Genomic DNA, 20072 nt, shown 5'->3' on the forward strand with positions numbered 1-20072 from the left:
TATTTTTTTCTTAATTAGTATCTGACTTCCTCAGGAAATTAAAACAACATGATGAACTTTTCTCCAAAGGTTAAAATTTGGATAAAGAATTTACATTTTAACATGTTCAGAAAATTCCTTTTGACATGATATATCCAATGTAATTCAAAACTAGGATACATTTTTATATAAAAAGTTATTGTACTGCATCACATTTTATATCATATTTAATATACTTATATATGAGGTTTTCTATTATGTGTAAGCTTCTTAATATCAAGCACTATACCTTATACATTCTTCTTATCCATGATCTACCACACTTTCTGGAACATATGCTGTGGACAGAACTGATGAATAAATTGTGAATTGCTTTATTATCCATTACATTTTTTATAATTTTTTTTTTTGAGAGATTTTCACTGTAGGGCGCGTGCGCTCGCCAGACAGACAGAGAGAGACATAGAGACAGAAAGCGAGAAATCACCCCCCAGGGAGGATGGCCACACCGCAATCCCTTCTCCTCCATTCTCCTCTCGGGATCTTGGGCACGCACGCACACGCGCCCGGCGTGGTTTTAAGCCACCGGGTCCGGGACACGAACCGCGGTCGACTACATGGGAGTCCAGCGACATAGCCATTACGCTAACTGCTGGTTCCCTACATTTTGAAACTTTGTAAAATTTTCAAGAAAGTAATTGTTATGAATATAAATATAGCAGCAACATTACATTACCTAGTCATATATTTTTATTTTAGGGTGTTTTAATACACCATCCTAATTGTTCAGAACTTTGATTTAAAAAGAAAAAAAATTTTCTCACATGCTCCAACAGTCTAACAGACATCAGATATGGAAATTGATTATAATGCTTAAATATTAACAGAAAATAAGTGCAAAGAAGCAGGGTTTTATGAGAACAGACAGAATGATATTAGAGGAATTCTCCATCATAACATAGCATTTAAACTGAAATCAACAGATAGGGGAATAGTGAAAAACAACACCCCAAAATTTGAAAAGAAAATTAAAAAGATATTTTGTATTGTGTAAATAGCATATGTTAAGTTTTAGAAGTGTGAAACAGCAGACATGCAGAAGATTATAGTAATATTGTTTAGGAAAAAGTTGAGGGTGGAAGACAGATAAAAGTCCTCTCTCTTTATGTCTCTCTCTGCATACTTTTCTTCTATTGAAACAAATAATCAAGGACTAGCCCCATAGCACAAAGGCTAAGCACAGTGTAAAGGCAACCAAATCTCATGGACCAGGCAGTGGCATAGTGATCAAGGCAATTAGATCCCACATGGCTAACAGCACAGCTCAAATCCTGAACCTGGTGGCTTGGATAGCACACCAGGTGTGGGTATATGCAAGACCAAAAAAGGAGAATAGAAAAGAAGGGACTGTGGCATGGGCATTCCTTCTTACCTTCCCTCTCTCTGTCTCTCTCCAGCAAGTGTGCAAGCCTTCTTGAAAAAAAAAAAAGCAAGAAAAATAAATAAATAAAAGGAAGTCATATTCCACATGATTGACCAGTGTTTGAATCTCAGCTCTGTTGGATTGGAAAACAAGCTGAGATTACATAGATACATAGGTCCAAGATTCTGATGGCATAAATTGGAGAACAAAAGATTGTAGCTTAATCAGGACCCATGTGGGGGATGCTTTCTCTCTCTTTCATATACGTACAGTCTGACATTAAAAAAGAAGATGAAGGAAAATAAAAGAACCTAGATAAGAAATACGATTGTTATTAAGCATGCTGATGTTGCAATTTTAAGCTAGATTTAAATACTGAAGACATATAATCATAGAACTCAATCTCTTTTTAAAAAATTGTATGCTGGGGTCAGCAGGTGGCAGAGTGGTTACAGTGCTGGACTCCCACATGGCCAACACAGTTTGAGTTCTGGACCCAGTGACTTGAAACTCACTCTAGGCATGTGTGCATGCATGCCCAAAATCGAGAGGAGACGGAATTGTGGCATGACCATCCTCACCTTACCCCGAGGAGTGATTTCTCACTTTACCTCTCTGTTTCTCTCTGTCTCTCTCCTCTCTGGCAAGCACATGTGTGTGGGGGGGGAACTTTTAAAACATGTGTATGCTAATTGCAGAACAGTAAAAAGACTAGAGGAAAGTAGGGGTAGAAAAATGATAACAACTTGTAAATATCAACTGGCCCCATAGCCTCCAGGTTAAGGCAAATGGATCCCACATAGCTGGCCATGGTTCTAATCCCAGCCCTAGCTGACCATGGTTCTAATTCCAGTCCTGGCAGCTTGAAAGATGTGTGTATTTTGGCTAAATCTCAACAGGATGAAGAAATAGAGGAGGAGGGATTGTGGCTTGACTACATCCCAGTGGAGGTACTTTCTCTCTCTCTCTCTCTCTCTAGTGAGTACACAATCACTCTGACAATTAAAAAAAATAGTAAAAATATTTTTATGTAATCTAAGAGAAAAATAGGTGACTTATAAAGTAATGGCAGGGAGGATTTTAAAAATGAAAAGTTTTTGGTCAGCTGGTAGAGTGGTGTTTGAGGTAGCTGAATCCGATTATGGCCAGCTGCACAATTCAGGTCCAGAAACTGACAGCTTGAAAAACACACTGAGCTTGTGTGAGTGTGTGCTCAAAATACCAAGAGGATAATGGAGAAGAAGGGACTGTGGCTATACTTCCTGGGGTATGATTTTTCACTTTCTTTTTCTCTTTCCTTCCTCTCTCTCTCTGGCAAGTGCACACATCCTATGGCAAAACCTAAACAGAAAGAAACATGGAAAGATTTAAGAAAAAGTTTAGAGGTTAGAACAATAAGAATTGAAATGATGGGATCTAAAAATGAGGTGAATAAAGCATGAACACTAATGGTTAAATTTCTAGATAGATAGGAGAAGCTTGAGGTACCATAAATTAAGGCAGAAGACATGAAACAAACCATGGTATTGGACAAATGTAATTACTGTAATTCAATTTTGAACAGGTTGCATTTGGCATGCTTACTACTGACAGAAGTATTTATGCAATGGAGAGACAGATCAATAGGGAAGCAGAGATCACAAGCCTTAGCTTATCACAAGGACATCCACCCAGCCTGCAGTGGGGAAGGAGGGTCTACTTCAGCCTTCAAAGACCACTATCCAGTTCCTATAGTCCCAGAGACAGAAGAAACAAAAGGAGAGAAACTGACTCAGGAAAACCTAAAACCGAAACTCCCACTGTGGATTTTGTACTCCCACCCAAAGTAGAAGAGGGATACTGGCACAGAGCTAATGCACACCATAAGAAAGCACACAGCTTCAGAAACATACTCCAAAGAAGTAGGAAGAAGCGAATATATTACAAGATGACTAAAAATCAACAAAGAATCTTAAAATATATGAGGATACCAAAAAATACCCCCACACACAAAGGAACGTAATAATCCTCACCAACAATGGGTAGAACACAGGAGATCATAGGAATGTCAGGGGAAAAAAAAAAGAATTCAGAATATTCATTGTAACCAAACTCAAAGAGCTACAAGAGAAAGCAGAAAACTAATTCCAGGAGATGAGAAAACACTTCTATGACTTGAAGGAAGAACTCCAGAAAGACCCCTTGAAAAAGAATCAGACATATCTTTTGGAGATAAAGAACATAATGCAGAAAATCAAACCTCCCTCAAAAGTATCAACCACAGATTAGACCACACAGAAGAAAGAATTTCTGACCTTGAAGACAAAACCTGTGATTTGGTCCAAACAACAAGAAAGAATACAGGAGTAATTATTAAAAGGCAGGACACCATACAAGAAATCCTAGACACCATTAAATGGCAGAACAGTTTCATCATAGGTATTCTAGAAGGCAAAGAAAAGGTAAAGGCATAGAAAATCTCATGCTACACTGAAAAATTTCCATATTTAGAGAAGCATACAGACAGCTAAATTCAGGAAATACAAAGGATTGCAAGTAGAGATAACATAAGAAGATCCTCTTCAAGCATACCATAGCCAAGCTGTTAAAAATTAAAGATAAAGACAATACTCTAAAAATGGAAAGAGAGAAACATCAATTCATATATGAAGCTTATCCCATTAGACTAACATTGGACCTCTCAACTGGAACAACGCAGCCAAGGAAAGAATGGGAAGATATAGTTAAAACTCTGAGAGAAAAGTAATTTCAGCCAAGAGTACTATACCTGGCAAGATTATCGTTCAAATTTTAATGAGAAATAAAATCATTCCTAGGTAAACAGAGGCTGAAAGAATTCACCAAAACCAAACTAGCTCTTCAAGAAATATTCAAAGAGAATACTGCAGCAGGAAAACTAAAGGGAGATAAACAGAAGTAAGCTAACTAAAAATAATTAGAAAAACAAGAAAAAAGTAACAAAATGATTAAGTCAGATATATTAATAATAACATTAAATGTCAATGAATTAAATTCCCCAACTAAAAGGCTAAAAATTCAGATTCTACTATTTATACACAACCAAGTGAGAGTTAAATTTTCCAATTATTAATTATTTAATAGAAAGTTGTCTCTTCAGGTTTCATATTTCTTTTATATGATTATTTTTATTATTTTAATTTATTTGATATATTCAGTCACTGTACATCACTTACAGCTTGTAAAATGAATTTACCTAACATGAATATACTTCATTCCAGTCCAGTTGAAGATATCATACACGCTATTGACAATCCTCCATTTCGGTGTCCCGTAAATGTCTTGCCTCTGATTTTTCTCCTTGATTCCTTTCCTTTTACTCTCCTCCATCTCCTATTCTCTTCCCTCACTTTCTCTGGTATCTGTAACCATTTTCTATGCTTCTATATGCTCTTCATTGTATAAAACTAGATAACAGGGAAAGTCAAACATATTGCAAGTAACTGAGTCTTCCTTTGAAATGAATTTAAAGGCTAAAATCAAGAACATGGTCAAGACTATAAATTGCCAAATTACTATTTTTAACCGTATCTTAACTTTTGTACATCTGTTTACAATTTTGTTTTGTTTTTGCTTTTCTGAGGACTTATTTCTTTATGCACAGTACAATATAATGGTCTTATAAGAACTCACTGTGAGTGAGTAAAAGGTTTCTTTTTCTATCTCTTCCTAATGAGATACTATTATGTACAATTTTACTGACTTCTAACTGGACCAGATTGATACCACAGATCTCTTCAGTTAATAAGTTTATCTCCCACCAACCCAATTTCCTAAATGGAAATTACAAATTCTTCTTTCATGGGAGATGTTAAAATTATCTTTGTTTTCAAAAATCCATCCTCATTAATTTATGAGACTTTTTGTTGTCTGGTTTTTAATCACTTTGTTTTTTCTTTAGAATAGTATATTGTAATAAATAACATAATTGACTATTCAATATATACTTCCAAAATAACCAATAGAGTGAATTTCAAATGTTCACAACATAATATAATGTTAAATGTTCAGAGTGGTGAATATGTTCATATCCTTGATTTATTACATACCAAATACATACTTTTAAAAACTTGGGACCAGCAGTTGGCATAATGGCTATGTTGCTGGACTCCCATGTAGTTGACTGCAGTTCAAGTCCTGGACCCGGTGACTTAAACTCAAGGCCAGGTGCATGTGTGTGCATGCCCAAGATCCTGAGAAGAGAATGGAGCAGAAGGTATTATGCTGTGGCCATCCCCCCTGGGGAGTGATTTCCCGCTTTCTGTCTCCTCTCTGTCTTTCTGAAAAGCACATGAGCCCTATAGCAAAAACTTCTCAAAAATAAAATAAAAACTATACTGTATCCTACAAAGATATGTAAGGATTATATATAAATGAAAAATTGCAATATTTAAAAAAAGAAATAGTTATACAATCAGTTGTTAATCCTGGTCCAGAAGTCAGGAGAGTGATTTAGGTTTGATTAATAGGTTTGGAATTCATCAACATATATTATATGAACATATGAATATGAAAGAGTAGTAGTGAAATGAGTCAATATTATATACATGAAAGCTAACTAAGGGATAGATGAAGGGATAAGGAGAGAAAAGAACAAACCACACTGGTAAAAGTGAATAGAAAGGGGGCCAGCAGATGGTGTTAAGGCACTGGGTTCCACATGGCCAACTCCACAATTCCCATCCCAGACCCAGTGGTTTAAAACACACTCTGAGCACATGTGCATGCATGCCCATAATTCCAAAGGAGAATGGCAGAGAAGGGATTTTAGTGTAGTCATCCCTTCTGGGGGTGATTTCTCACTTTCCCTTTCTCTCTGTCTATTTCTGTCTTTCTCAAACTAGTGTACACACCCTATGGCAAGAAATCTGAAAAAGAGTGGATACATATTTATAAGATATAGACAACATTTTGATTAGCAAAAAAAAAAAAAATTGCTGAGGAAAGTAAGGAAAGAGAAGGTTATGAGGTAAAATACAACTTTGTTTTTTGTGCATTGTATTTTCATAGCTTCTGTGATTTAGTTCATTATAATTCATTGACAATAATATAGAATCATAAACGGTTAAGCATTTATTTTATTTTTGCAGGTGGGTGTTTTTGGAATTTGATTATTTACTCAGCCACCCCTAATTACTTATATAAAATCACATTTTAAAAAAATCAAATTGAGGGAACCAGCAGTTAGCGTAATGGCTATGTTGCTAGACTCCCACGTAGTCGACCGCGGTTCGCGTCCCGGACCCAGTGGCTTAAAACTCACGCCGGGTGCGTGTGCGTGCGTGCCCAAGATCCCAAGAGGAGAATGGAGGAGAAGGGATTGCAGCATGACCATAATCCCCCCCCCGGGGGGTGATTTCTCACTTTCTGTCTCTGTCCCTCTCTCTCTGTCTGGCGAGCGCACGCGCCCTATAGCAAAAACATCTCCAAAACAAAAAAAAATCAAATTGATAGTAATTAGTTTTATGAGCCTTTGAAATACTAATTTACAGCCGACAGTGTCATGGTAGTAACAACTGGAGGCATATGTGCAAAGTCCAGGGTTCACTTCCCAGGACCTTCCTGTATACACAGGCACTTGTTCCTGTAATCTGGATTAGCCAAGACAAGGAGTTGTGACATATTGTTGAGAGTGCCTGTCTGTCTTTGATTCTTTCTCTTTTATGGGGAAAAACAAAACTTAAAAATACAAAATTAAAGTTTCTGTGGTTATATGAAAGAGAGTCATTTGAGAACATTTTTTTCTTGAGTTATAGGAAGTTGGACCAGCCAGTGGTATGGCTGTTAAGACAGCTGTACCTTAAATGTCAGACTTGTACAGTTCAAGCCCTAGACTCCACAGCTTGAAAAGCATGCTAGACCTGTGTGCATGTGTGCCCAAAATTCTGAAAGGAGAAATGGAGAAGGAATTGTAGCATGACCGTCCCCTGTAAGGGATGCTTTCTCAATTTCCCTCTCTGTCTCTCACTCAGGTAAGTGCACATACCCTCTAGGAGATAAACGAACAAATAAATATAAATAGTTTAACCTAAAGTAAAATGGCATCTAGGAAATTCTAGGAAAGTATGTTGACTATCATGACATCAATGATTCACATAGGCTTTCTAGTGTATCCATTGTGTATAGGCCATCTTCTCAGTTCAGTGCATTTTGAATGTATATTTTTGATTTAAATATTTGATTTTCTCATACATACTAAAATATTTTGTTAAACTCTGGAGCTTTAAAGATGACTGTGATGCAGTTACTATCCTCAAGAAACTCAGAATATCTAAGAATTCATATTATTGCAAATATTATGATTTTTCTCTACCAGTCTCACTAAAATATATTTGGTCAACCAGTGGTATTACGGTTAAGGCAGCTGGATCCCACATGACTATGTGGTTCAAGTCTTGGACCTGGCAGCTTGATGAAACACACCAGGTGTGTGCATGTCATGTACTAAGTCTCGAAGGGAATGAGGGGCAGAAGAGAAGGAATTGTGGTGTGACCATTCCCAATGAGGGTATTTTCTCATTTTATCTCTCTCTCTCTCTCTCTCTCACACACACACACACACACTCACACACACCTAGTTAAGTGCATACAACTTCTTGCAACATGAAAAAAAAGTTTTCTTTGGTGAACAGTTTATTTTTTCCTCCAACAGAATAGAAGATAATATCTGCCTTAATCACTAAGCCACTGGCTGGCCCATGAATCAAATTTTAAAAGAAATTTCTGAATCCATCTCCCAATGATGGCCACCTCTAATGATTTAGGTCACATATTCTTTAGACAATGAGTCTGACATTTCTTCCATAAGACATGAGATCTATCTTCCCTGGAATTGGGAAAGGGACTAGTGATCAATGTAGAGGAGAAGGATGACCAATTGACTGTGCCAGGTCAGAAAGGCAGTAGTTTCTGCCTGGAATTCTCTCTTTCTTGGAATGCTTGCCCTTGGAGTGTAGCTGCTATGTTATAAATAAGCACAGTCTACGTGAAGAGATGATGGGTAAATTTCTTATCAACATCTCTGATTAGGTCTTTAGCAAACCTTAACCAGCTATCCAAGCTCTGAGTTAAGGAGCAATGTCAATCTTTTTCTCTAATCAATGTAGCACAATGTATGTGAGGTTCACTCGTATTGTAGCATCTAACAATATTTTGCTCCTTTTTATTGTTGAATCATGTTCCATTTTATAAATTTGCATTTTGGTGAGTGGACATTTATCTACTCACCAAAAGTTGACATTTGGATTGATTTCAGTTGGGGGATACATGAATTATATTTCCATGAACATGTGCATCTGTATTCTTGTATTTGTTTTATTTCTTTTAGATGGATGCATTTTATTTCTCTTGAGTGGTCATATGGTAAGTTTATGTTCAACATTTAAAGAAAGTGGCAAAATATTTTGCAAAATGACCATACAATTTTGTACTTGTACCAGCAATATATTTTTATTTTTATTACTTCACATTTACATATGATCATTGTACATCTTTGTGGGATAAGGTATCTTTTAAAGAAGCCTCAGAGTGTAGTCAAATCAATGACATAAACATATTCATCATCTTCAATATTCAACATTATATTATGTTGCACACATTTAATATTTGTTCTACTAGTTTTTTTTTTTTTTGTAATAACCTATTGCACTTGTTTATGCTCATTCTTGTGTCTGTTAATCATTTTCCTGAACACCCCACCCATTCACCCCTCTGTTCAGTTTCTGGTATATATAAATATTATCTTTATTTTTATGTCCCTGAGTCCTTCAGTTTCCATCAGAAAGTACAGACATTCGATTCATGTTAAGTGGCCTCATACAGGATTTGTCTTTTATACCCTATCTTAAGTCACTTTGCATTTTGTTTTTAAGAAATATTCACTTTGTTTCAAATGACAAGATATATTTCTTTCTCTCTCATTTTTTTTTTGTTTGTTTGTGGCTGAGTACCATTTCGTTGGTATATGTGCCACATTTTCTTAAACCATTCATCAGTTCTTGGGCATTTAGGTTGACCCCATGTCTTAGTTATTGTGAATAATGCTGCAATAAATATGGATATGCAAATGTCTCTCCAATAAAGTGATTTCCTGTCCCTATCCTTTGGGTAAATGCCTAAGAGTAGGTTTATTTTTATTTAACTAGGCAATGATTGGATAATTTCAGTTAACAATGCCATAATTTATTTTACTAAATTTAGCTCTAAATATTTTATCTTTGGCTATAATTATTGATTTTCTCAGTTGCATTTACAGTTTGTACTTTGCTAGCGTAAGTGAGTATGCAATTGGCCTTTTTATATTGATCTCCTGCCCAATGCCCTTGATACTCTCCTTTGTATCTATTAGTTTTCATTGTAAATTCTTTAGGATTTTCTATCTACAGTCATGTAATCTTCAAGGAAAAAAATATTTCTTTCTTTCCAATCTAGATGCCTTAAAATTTTTAATTTGGTCTCAGTGTACTAAGTAAAGCCTCAAGTACAATGCCATTCTTACATTTGTGACCAAATTGGAAATGTTTACTCATTCACCATGATATTAAATGTCAGTTCCTTGTAAATATAATTTATCGAGTCAAAGAAGTTGCCTTTTATTAATTGTTTGTTGAGAGTTTTTCTCATTAATGGGTGTAGAATTTTTCAAGTGCTGATTCTGAATATATTGAAATGACCATATGACTTATTATTCTTTTTTTTTATTAATATGGTGAGTGTTCTGGAATGATAAACCAACCTTGCATCCCCAGGAATAACAACATTCAATCATTATATATTACTTCATAATTTGTTGCTTGACTAGATTTGAAAATATTTTGTTAAGAAGATTTTAAACCTGTGCTTATGGAGATAGTAGACAATGTTTTCGTTATATTGTGATATTTGTGATTAATTTCAGTAACATGAGGGGTTAATTGCTTCCATTATTTTCTGAGAGATGTGAAAACCTGATATTCATTCTTTAAATATTTGATAGAATTCCCCTATGAAATCATCTATTTATTTATTTTGTTGGCTTTTTTTATTATGACATCATTTTATTCACTGCCTTTACATGATAAGGTTTTCTGTTTCTTCTTAAGTCAGTTTTTGTTTGCTTGTTAGTTTTTTGGAGAGGCTTTTGCTATAGAGCGTGTGAGATCACCAGAAAGACAGAGAGAGACAGCAAGACAGAAAGCAAGAAATCATCCCCTAGTGGGGATGGTCATGATGCAATCCCTTCTCCTCCATTCTCTTCTTGGGATCTTGGGCATGCATGCACATGCACCTGGTGTGAGTTTGAGACCGGGTCTGGGACTCAAATGGCAGTCGACTGCATGGGAATCCAGCAACATAGCCATTATGCCAACAACTTAACCTGTATGCCAACTGCTGGTCCCTGAAGTCAGGTTTGATCATTTGGATTTTTTTTTTTTTTTGAGAGAGAGATTTTTGCTATAGAGCACCAAAGAGACAGAGAGAGAATGAGAAATCACCCCCCCCAGGGAAAATAGCCACGTTGGACAATCCCTATTCCTTCATTATCCTTTCAGGATTTTGGTTATGCATGCACACATGTCTGGTGTGAGTTTCAAGGTGCCGGATCTGGGACAATCTGCGATAGCCATGTGGAAGTCCAGTGTCTTAGCCACTATGCCACCTGCTGGCCCAATAATTTGTATCTTTAAAGAAATTTGTTTATTTTATCTATGCTGATTATTTTTTGCATAAAGCATTTATACTATTCCTTTTTAATATTTTATTTTATTTACTATAAGAATAATGTCTGTCTCCATTTCTGCTGGTAATTTGTGATTTTTCCCATTTTTTTAATCCTTATTTTAAACTATACTTTATAATTTTAATTAAGGTAGTTCTAACTCACATTGACTCAGAAAGCTATGGGTACTGGGACCTGCAGTTGGGGATAATGGCTATGTCGCTGTGCTCCCACGTAGTGGAGCGTGGTTCGCATCCCAGACTTGGTGCCTTAAACTCACACCAGGCACATGTGTGTGTGTGCCCAAGATCCCAAAAGGAGAATGGAGGAGAAGGGATTGCGGTGTGGCCATCCCCTTGGTGGGTGATTTTTCACTTTTGTCTCTCTGTCTTTCTGGTGAGCGCATGCACCCTATAGCAAACAAAAAGTGTGGCCATCCCCTTGGTGGGTGATTTTTCACTTTTGTCTCTCTGTCTTTCTGGTGAGCGCATGCACCCTATAGCAAAAAAAAAAAAAAAACCTCTCAATAAATAAATAAATAAATAAAAGAAAGCTATGGGAACTGGGGGCCAGCAGTTGGTGTAATGGTTATGTTGCTGGACTCCCATGTAGTTGACTGCAGTTTGAGTCCTGCACCTGATGGCTTAAACTCACCTGGGTCACAGGTGTGTGCCCAAGATCCCTAGAGGAGGAGAATGGGGGAGAAAGGATTGCAGCGTGACCATCCCCCCTGAGGCATGATTTCTCTCTCTGTCTCTCTCCGTCTTTCTGGTGATTGCACAAAAACCTCTCAAAACAAAAGAAAAAGAAAGAAAACTATGGGAACTGATGGACACCTAATGAAGAACTAAGAAAGAAAGGAATATTTAATTAAGCATTTTTGATAGCATGAGGAACAAATATAGAATTATTTCTTGATTATCTTTCATGAACTCCAAATTATTATCCAGTTATTAAATATTAGCAATGTCAATCAACTATAATTAGAATTTAAATAGTTTAACTATTAGATACTGAACAATTTAGTTTGTAAGACTTTTATCATTTAATATTTACTAACTCCATAATTGAATTTGCTTTATAAGTATTCAATGATAGCTAACTTCTGTATATATTATTATCAGATAGTTGGATAATATACTCATGCTGAATCAAGGTTAAATGCATTTCATCACTGCTATCCTAAGTACAGATTTAATGAGTAAGAAAGGAAATGAGTCATTTTTTTTCAACATAGTATAGTAAATTATATATCTAAATGGAAGAGTGCTATATTACTTTTAGAAATTATATTCTCTTACAACAAATTCAGTGTTTTTTTGAGTATAGTAGTATACTCTCTTTTCCTAGACAGTATTTCCTATATAAAGTGACTTTTTAAACCTTTCATTATGAAAATTTGTAAGATATACACTAGAAGAGAGAATAATAAAATTAAATCCATGATCCCATTACTAATTTTCAAAAGTATCAACAATTTTTTGCTGTGGCTGTTGTTACTGTTTTTATTCTATCCTTATGTGGACATTTATTTTGTAATTGGCACTATAGTGTCTGAAGATGTTTACTTTTCAGAAAATCTAGGTATTCTACAATGCACAGAACAGTCCCACACGGCAAAGTTTTCTCAGACAAAAATGTCCAAAGCACCCCTTTGAGAAACACCGTGAATAGAAAAGATCACAGGCCAGTCGCATAATACCGTAGTTAAGCATTGTGCAGAGGAGGCTGGATCCCAGAGGGCCCATCACGGTTGGAGTTTCAGGCCAGTGGCAACTCAGTGTTCAGGATCCTGATGGTATGGAGAAATATTTCTCATGCATGTGCATTCAGGCATATAAAAAAGATTTCACAATACCTGTATTTTTATATTATTGATAAGATTAATAAAGCTTGCAAATATCAAAACGATTTACTCATTAGAACAAAACAATTTAAATTTTTTGCATTAACTTACTGAACTCTAATTGATAGTAAACTTTAGTTGTCCTATTCTTTAAGTAACTATACATTGTCAAACTTTTTTATTTTTCTAATACTCAACCTGTAATAAAGTTCAAGAACATGGGGGAGGAGCTTGAGTACAAATTTGAATCCTAACCTCACCACTTTCAGCTTGTAATTTTTGGAAAAGTTACAATAAATCAGCCTCTTTCTTCCTCAGAATTCTGTACACATAATGGGAATGATAAAAATGTCTATATCAAAGCTGCTGTGAACCTCAAATGAGTTCATTCATTTAATGAACTTGAGAACTTTGTGTATTGTAGGATTATCAAGTAGGGGGCATTAGTTTTATTGTCATGGCTAATCATCAGTTTCTTTAGGAAGATGAATCTAGTTTAAAAAACTTGTTGACTTTTGTTTACATTCCATGCTATATAATAATAAGTAACAATAACAGATGTATATAGATGAGCTCCAAAAATATGGTTGGTAATACAAGTAATAAAGACAGGACCAGTAGAGGGTGTAATGGTTACGTCACTGGACTCTCACATTGTCCATCACAGTTTGACTTCTGGATCCAGCACCTTAAAACTCACACCGGGTACATATGTGTACGTGCCTAAAATCCTGAGAGGAGAATGGAGGAGAAGGGACTGTGGCATAGCCATGCCCTCCTGAGGTGTGATTTCTCACTTTCTGTCTCTCTGTCTTTCTGGTGAGTGCACGCATTCTATAACAACACTCTCTCTCTAAAAAAAAGAAAGAAAGAAAGAAAGAAAGAAAGAAAGAAAGAAAGAAAGAAAGAAAGAAAGAAAGAAAGAAAGAAAGAAAGAAAGAAAGATATTAATCTACTGAAATTATTAAATATTTTATAAAACACTAATTCTGTCAATATAACAACCTGTAAGGAGGACCAATGAACACAATGTGTTTTATATGAATAAATTGAGTTGAAAAAAAGGTTAAAATAACTTGTGAGAACTGACTCAAAACTTTCTTTCAAATAAGGTAACACCCAGTAACAGCTATCAATTTTTAAATACTGTGTGTTTTTTGAATCATTCTCTAGGATTACCAGTACACTCTTGTTACCAATAAACACTCCCTATTACAAAATACATCATTCATACTCAATTTATTTAATCTGTCTGTGTCGGTACAGAATGATGGATTTTTCCCTGTTATATGTGAATATGTGAACATTTCTTACGCTATTACTCAGGATGCTTTTCTTGTTTTTTAATAAGTTTAAACTTGAGAAGATATTGTAGGAATGTTAGAGTCAATCTTGTGGTAAGATTTTGTACACATTCTATAAAGTATTTCAGATAGAGGTCTACAAGAATATTATGAATCTTCAGTGATGATGCAGAAGAGTTTACCATGTGAGCCAGTCAGTAAAGAAGGTGCGGTGGAATAAATCTGCTATTTGGATTTTCATATTCCTGGATTTACATTTTAACTTATTATTCTTCTAGTTGTGTGACTCTGGACAAGGCCCTTCAACAGTTTAAGGCAATTTATTTATTTGTGAAATTTCATGTTAAATGACTTAACAGATGTACTTGCCTCATGCCTAATTAGTTTAATTGATTCTTTCCTTAAAAAAAAAGAATTATTTTGTTTAACTTTATTTATTTATTTTTAATTTGACCAGAGAGGGGCAGAGAGAGAGAGTGAGAGGGAAAGTAAGAAAGAAAGCTGCCAGGTCCAGGACTTGAACTGCAGTCAGCCATGTGGGATTCCAGTACCGTTAACCACCATGCCACCTCGCAGCCCCTTTAATTATTTCTAATTTTCTTCAGTAATAACAGGGATACAGACAATAATCAGTAGTTTAAAGCAAAAACCTCTGATGCATCTTTGGTAGAGACATCTCTTAAAACTGAAATTATTTTCAATACTTTCGGAAGAATCATTCTCTAATAAAACCTTGTTTGATATTTTTTGCACCAGTACATAATTTCAGGGTGAATCTTGCCTTTGCATAATCCATTTCTTCTTTTTTTTTTGAATTTATTTTTTTTATTTCATTTTCTTCCATACATTCTTATTTCTACTTTCTTAAATCTATTTTTCTAATTCGATTTTTTAAACAGAGTTCTTTTATTTAATATTACTCATTGTCATTATTTTATGTTTTATTTTTGAAGATGACCAAAGAGAGACAGAAAGAGAGAAGAGAAGTGAGAAAGCGACCTGCCAGATCTGAGACTCAAACCTCATTCAGCCACATGGGAGTCCAACTGCCTTAACTACCATGCCACCTGCCAACCCCTAATTTTGATTTTTTTAAATCTCTCTCTTCTTCATTCTTCTTGTTATTTATTATCTTTCTTTTCAAGAGGAAGTGTCGGGAACCAGCAGTTAGCATAATGGCTATGTCGCTGGACTCCCACGTAGTCGCCCACGGTTCACGTCCCGGACCCGGTGGCTTAAAACTCACGCCAGGCGCGTGTGCGTGCGTGCCCAAGATCCTGAGAGGAGAAAGGAGGAGAAGGGATTGCGGCGTGATCATCCCCTCTGGGGGGTGATTTCTCTCTCACTTTCTGTCTCTCTGTCTCTCTCTGTCTGTATGGCGAGCACACGCACCCTATAACGAAAAACCTCTCCAAAAAAAAAAAAAAGAGGAAGTGTCTAGGAGGAACCATTTTGAGAGAGTCACTTAGGTATGTAGGTTTTTCCAGTTAATCACATTTTTACTATTATATAGGCACAATGTTAAAAAGCTATTTTTATCTAGTGAAAAAAATTGCTATTTGTAAGTATTTGTTCTGCTAACTAAGGTGTTATAGCTAAGTCATTCTACTAGAAAGACTCTACAGTTATGGTAAAATGTCAGCTAAGTGGCTGAACTTACTTTGTGAATTTAGGGATAATCGTTAGGATACTACACTAGTGGATCTTTACAGCTAAACTTTGGTTATTCACTTCTTCATCCTTTTATCATCTTATAGTTGGAACCTTTAGAATTTCTCCTACTAGGAAAGGTTAATTTCTTTTTATATGTAGACTGAGTTGTTTTTTTTTTTTTTTTTCCAATAGCCAGAGGTCCCATTTACTTGGGAAAAGAGAGAGAGAGAGAGACCGGGAGAGAGAGAGAGAGAGAGAGAGAGAGAAGAATAGATAGAAAAAGAAGGAAAACAATAAAAATACTCCCCACTGAACTCTGTTCATACCACAGTCCCATTTCCTCTATTTTCTATCCTATCGTTATTTTGAGTGTGCACACATGCACCCAGTATGTTTACCAGCTGCAGGGGCAGAACTTGAACTGTGGTCAACTCTGTCAGATTCAGCTTTCTCTATACAGTGCTTAAACACGGAGAGAGGGGCTGGCCCATAGAAGTTAATTTTTTTTAACTTAAATATTAGTCTCAGTACAAGCAATAACTGACCAAATTTTGTAATCACCCTTTCTCTTTTTATGTTTCAACAGGTAACCCATTATTAACTAGCAAAGTCAACATACTGATTAATGTCCTAGATGTCAATGAATTTCCTCCAGAAATATCTGTGCCATATGAGACAGCTGTGTGTGAAAATGCCAAACCAGGACAGGTACCTTAACAATATTGTTAGTTTCCTGTGTATAAAGACTCCCTCTATGCATGATTTTTGCATCACTGTTCAAGCATGAACACACACACATATATTTATTTTTCTGGATCAGATGTCTTCAAAAAGCATAAGAGACACTAAGTTTTTGTGTGAATGCATAAATGTGGAAACATCACAGGGGAAAAATTGTTCTGGTGGCCAAGTGAACATTCTTTGTATGGCTCAAATACCCCTGATTGCCTTTTCTGCTGTAATGTTCTACTCCCACCCTGTGGAATTTCTTAAGAACTTTTGACAAGAAACTCAGTAAACAAACTATTTCTCAGGGCACTTTCTCGGCACATTTCTTGCTTTGCTTACATGCTTTTGTAAAGGGGTACAATGAAGCTCTGAAACTACAGAAAATGTAAGGCTTCCTTCCTTGTTGGCTTTGAGAAGAGTATTTGGGTTATTCAAAATTTCTTAATTACATTTGTCTATAAGTCAAAATTATTCACTATAATGTAGTGGGTAGATGTTATGAGGAGATCATATAGTTAATGAAACTTATTGTAAATGTCCTAGGATTTATGTGCAGTAGTGATAGGTAGCCACTATCTATTCCCCACACTGTTATGAGTGAGTGAGTGAATGAATGAATAACATAGAGAATCAGACTTAGGTATACTATAAGAATGTGTTATGAGATAAGAATATTATTTATGTAATATGTGCACCTAAAATCCAAAGGGAAAATGTATTGGTATGCTTTGGGGCTTTTGTTGTTGTTGTTTTTGTTTTGTATATTTCAAATACCTTTAACTAGTGTAACTACTCATTTAAATGAATTTTGAAAGTTTTCATTCTTACTTGAGATAAATATTCATATTTGAAACAGTCATTCTTTAACCTTTAGCATATATATATATATATTTTTTTCAATTTGCATATTTTGTACTGCTTGGTGTAACATTTGACCCATAGCTTGAATCCTGTGGTTTCCACTGGCTATAAAACTTTTAAATAAAAATTGAAATTCAGTAAAATTAAAAACCAACGCCCTCATTCATATTAGCGTATCACATGTCAAGTGCCTAAGAACTGTATGGTGGTGTGTAAACCGCATGTGATGAGTATAGGTACAGTGTATCTATATAAGCCTGGATGCTTCTTGTAGACTGGCTGCTCTAACTTCTCAATTGATAATTTGAGGAAATCCTTCATTTTGTTACATCATAACCTATTTAGTGATTTCCTAAGTAACAAATATGTATCCGCAATTTTGAATAGGCATACAGATGCTTCTAAACTTTAGCACCTTAAATGCATCCTCAATTTACACAGAATGAGCTGTCGCTTTCTTCAGGGTCTGACATAGTACATGCTGAATAAATATCTGGGCACAAATAAATAATTTAATTTGGTTATTTGAGGAGGTAGAAGAGATATACCAAAAATTCACAACTTAGTGATTTTCCACTTTCCAGGGGCCCTACCACACCATAAATAAATAGCCATTTTTTCAATCTTTTAGATAAATAAGAATATTAATGTTTCAGATCAGTCAGAACCTTGTAATACTTTAAAGCATTTGGAAACACAGTTCCATTTGTGCTGTATTTTCATCTGTTAAATTAAAGGGTTTACTAAGTTTGAGAAAATAGAAGTTTCTAGAGATTAACTTAATTTTCTTATCTTGGAACAAAGTAGTGAGTAATTTGCTGGGTCCCTGGAGACACTCCAAAAAAATCTGCTAGAATTTTTGTGTCCTACTGGGCCACACTTGTGTAGGAAGCATATCCTTGAAATGTCATTTCACTTTTCAAGGAGTGTGGAAAGTGGGCACTTTCTGCTTTTGGCCCCTGCCATTGTATGCATGGCCTCGGAACAATGCATATAAACTGTCCTTTCTAGGTTACACTTAAATATTTTATTGTTCTATGTTATCTAACTATGAGAAACTATTTTGATTTAGATGGGAGTTTTGTTCCTCAGGGCAGTGAATAGACATGAAGTGTCGTAAGGGTTATTCTCTATGTATAGAAGGTAGAAGCAAAACAAAACAAAAATTGACAACTAGGTGTTGGTCTCTAAATAACATACAGAAATTCTGCAAAAAAAATGAATAATGAGAGAATATTAGTCTCAGTATAAAAGAGCTAAAAATTTAGAGTCTATATGGCAATTATTTGACTAAATCCTCATATTTCATTATCTGGCCTTTGGTATTAGATAATGAAAGTCTCATCCATGACAATTCAATAGGGAAAATGGATCCGGAACAATTACTTTACACTACACCAAGCAACAGATAGTCACAGTACAAATCAACTCATTTGGTAAATTACCAATTACTAATACTGCACTGTTATATTTCTAGTGGTGGATCTAACATCTATCTGTCTCTATCACCTATTTATCTATAAATCGTCTCTCCATCAATTACTTATCTATATGTCTTCTATCTAGCTAGCTAGCTCTCTGTCTCTGTGTGTGCAGCTATTTGGGGAAGTAGAGCATAAATAAGATCACAGAGACTTGCTTTTAACCATGGGATCGATAACAAAAAGTAATGGATGAATCACATGTTTAACCTCACATGATAAATGTTCCACACAGACGATGTAGTACTTGAAATATAAGATCTTCCTTTGGCTAGTTAAGATTTCATCTAAAAGGGTGAGCCTCTGGCCAGCACACTTTCCTCGCCCTCTCCCATACACACTTCCTGAGATGCTGTCTGCTGTAGCTATTGGATATGTGAATAAAATCCATTCTGATTTGCTTGCCCATGTAATGAATTATAAATTTCATACTTTGGCTCCAAGTATGATTTTGTTTCCTAATGTTTTAGGGTATCCTATTAAAGTATAAGGATATTTAACGGCAAAATACACAACCTACAGAGGCAAGTTAGAAAAATTTTTGAAACCGGGATAATAGTACTTACTTTTTAAAAACCTATGAAAACACAATTGTTAGTTCTGCCCCATGGAGAAAAAACAGACATTACAAAAACAGATATACATTCTTTATATCTCTTTTTCTAACCATTTTATTTATTTATAAAAATAAAGCTCATTTTCACTAACATAACAGTTCTAAAATTCTGCTATTGCAAGGGCTTTTAGATAATCAGAGATTTTGTTCCCAGTAAGCATTTTCATATTTAGACTAGAAAGCATATATTTAATCTAGTGTAAAGTGCAAGTATGTTTTAATTTTATTTTGCTTATTAGTGAGAATTTTTAGTACCGGTAAGCTTTTTAGCTACACAAGTATTGATTTGGAATTAACCTAGGTCCTATAATTGTACCTGCCATTATTACCAGTAAACATTTAGAGATTTGTTTGTAAAAATTATGTGTAATTGTCCCACTGATATTGATTCAAAAAATGTCATTTGCATGCTTCATTAAATAAACTTATTAGTCCGGTGTGCAAAGTGTCCGTTGAGAGCGAGGA

The sequence above is a fragment of the Tupaia chinensis genome, unplaced genomic scaffold (genome assembly GCF_000334495.1).
Source record: "Tupaia chinensis unplaced genomic scaffold, TupChi_1.0 Scaffold000405_1, whole genome shotgun sequence".
Taxonomy (NCBI): domain Eukaryota; kingdom Metazoa; phylum Chordata; class Mammalia; order Scandentia; family Tupaiidae; genus Tupaia; species Tupaia belangeri.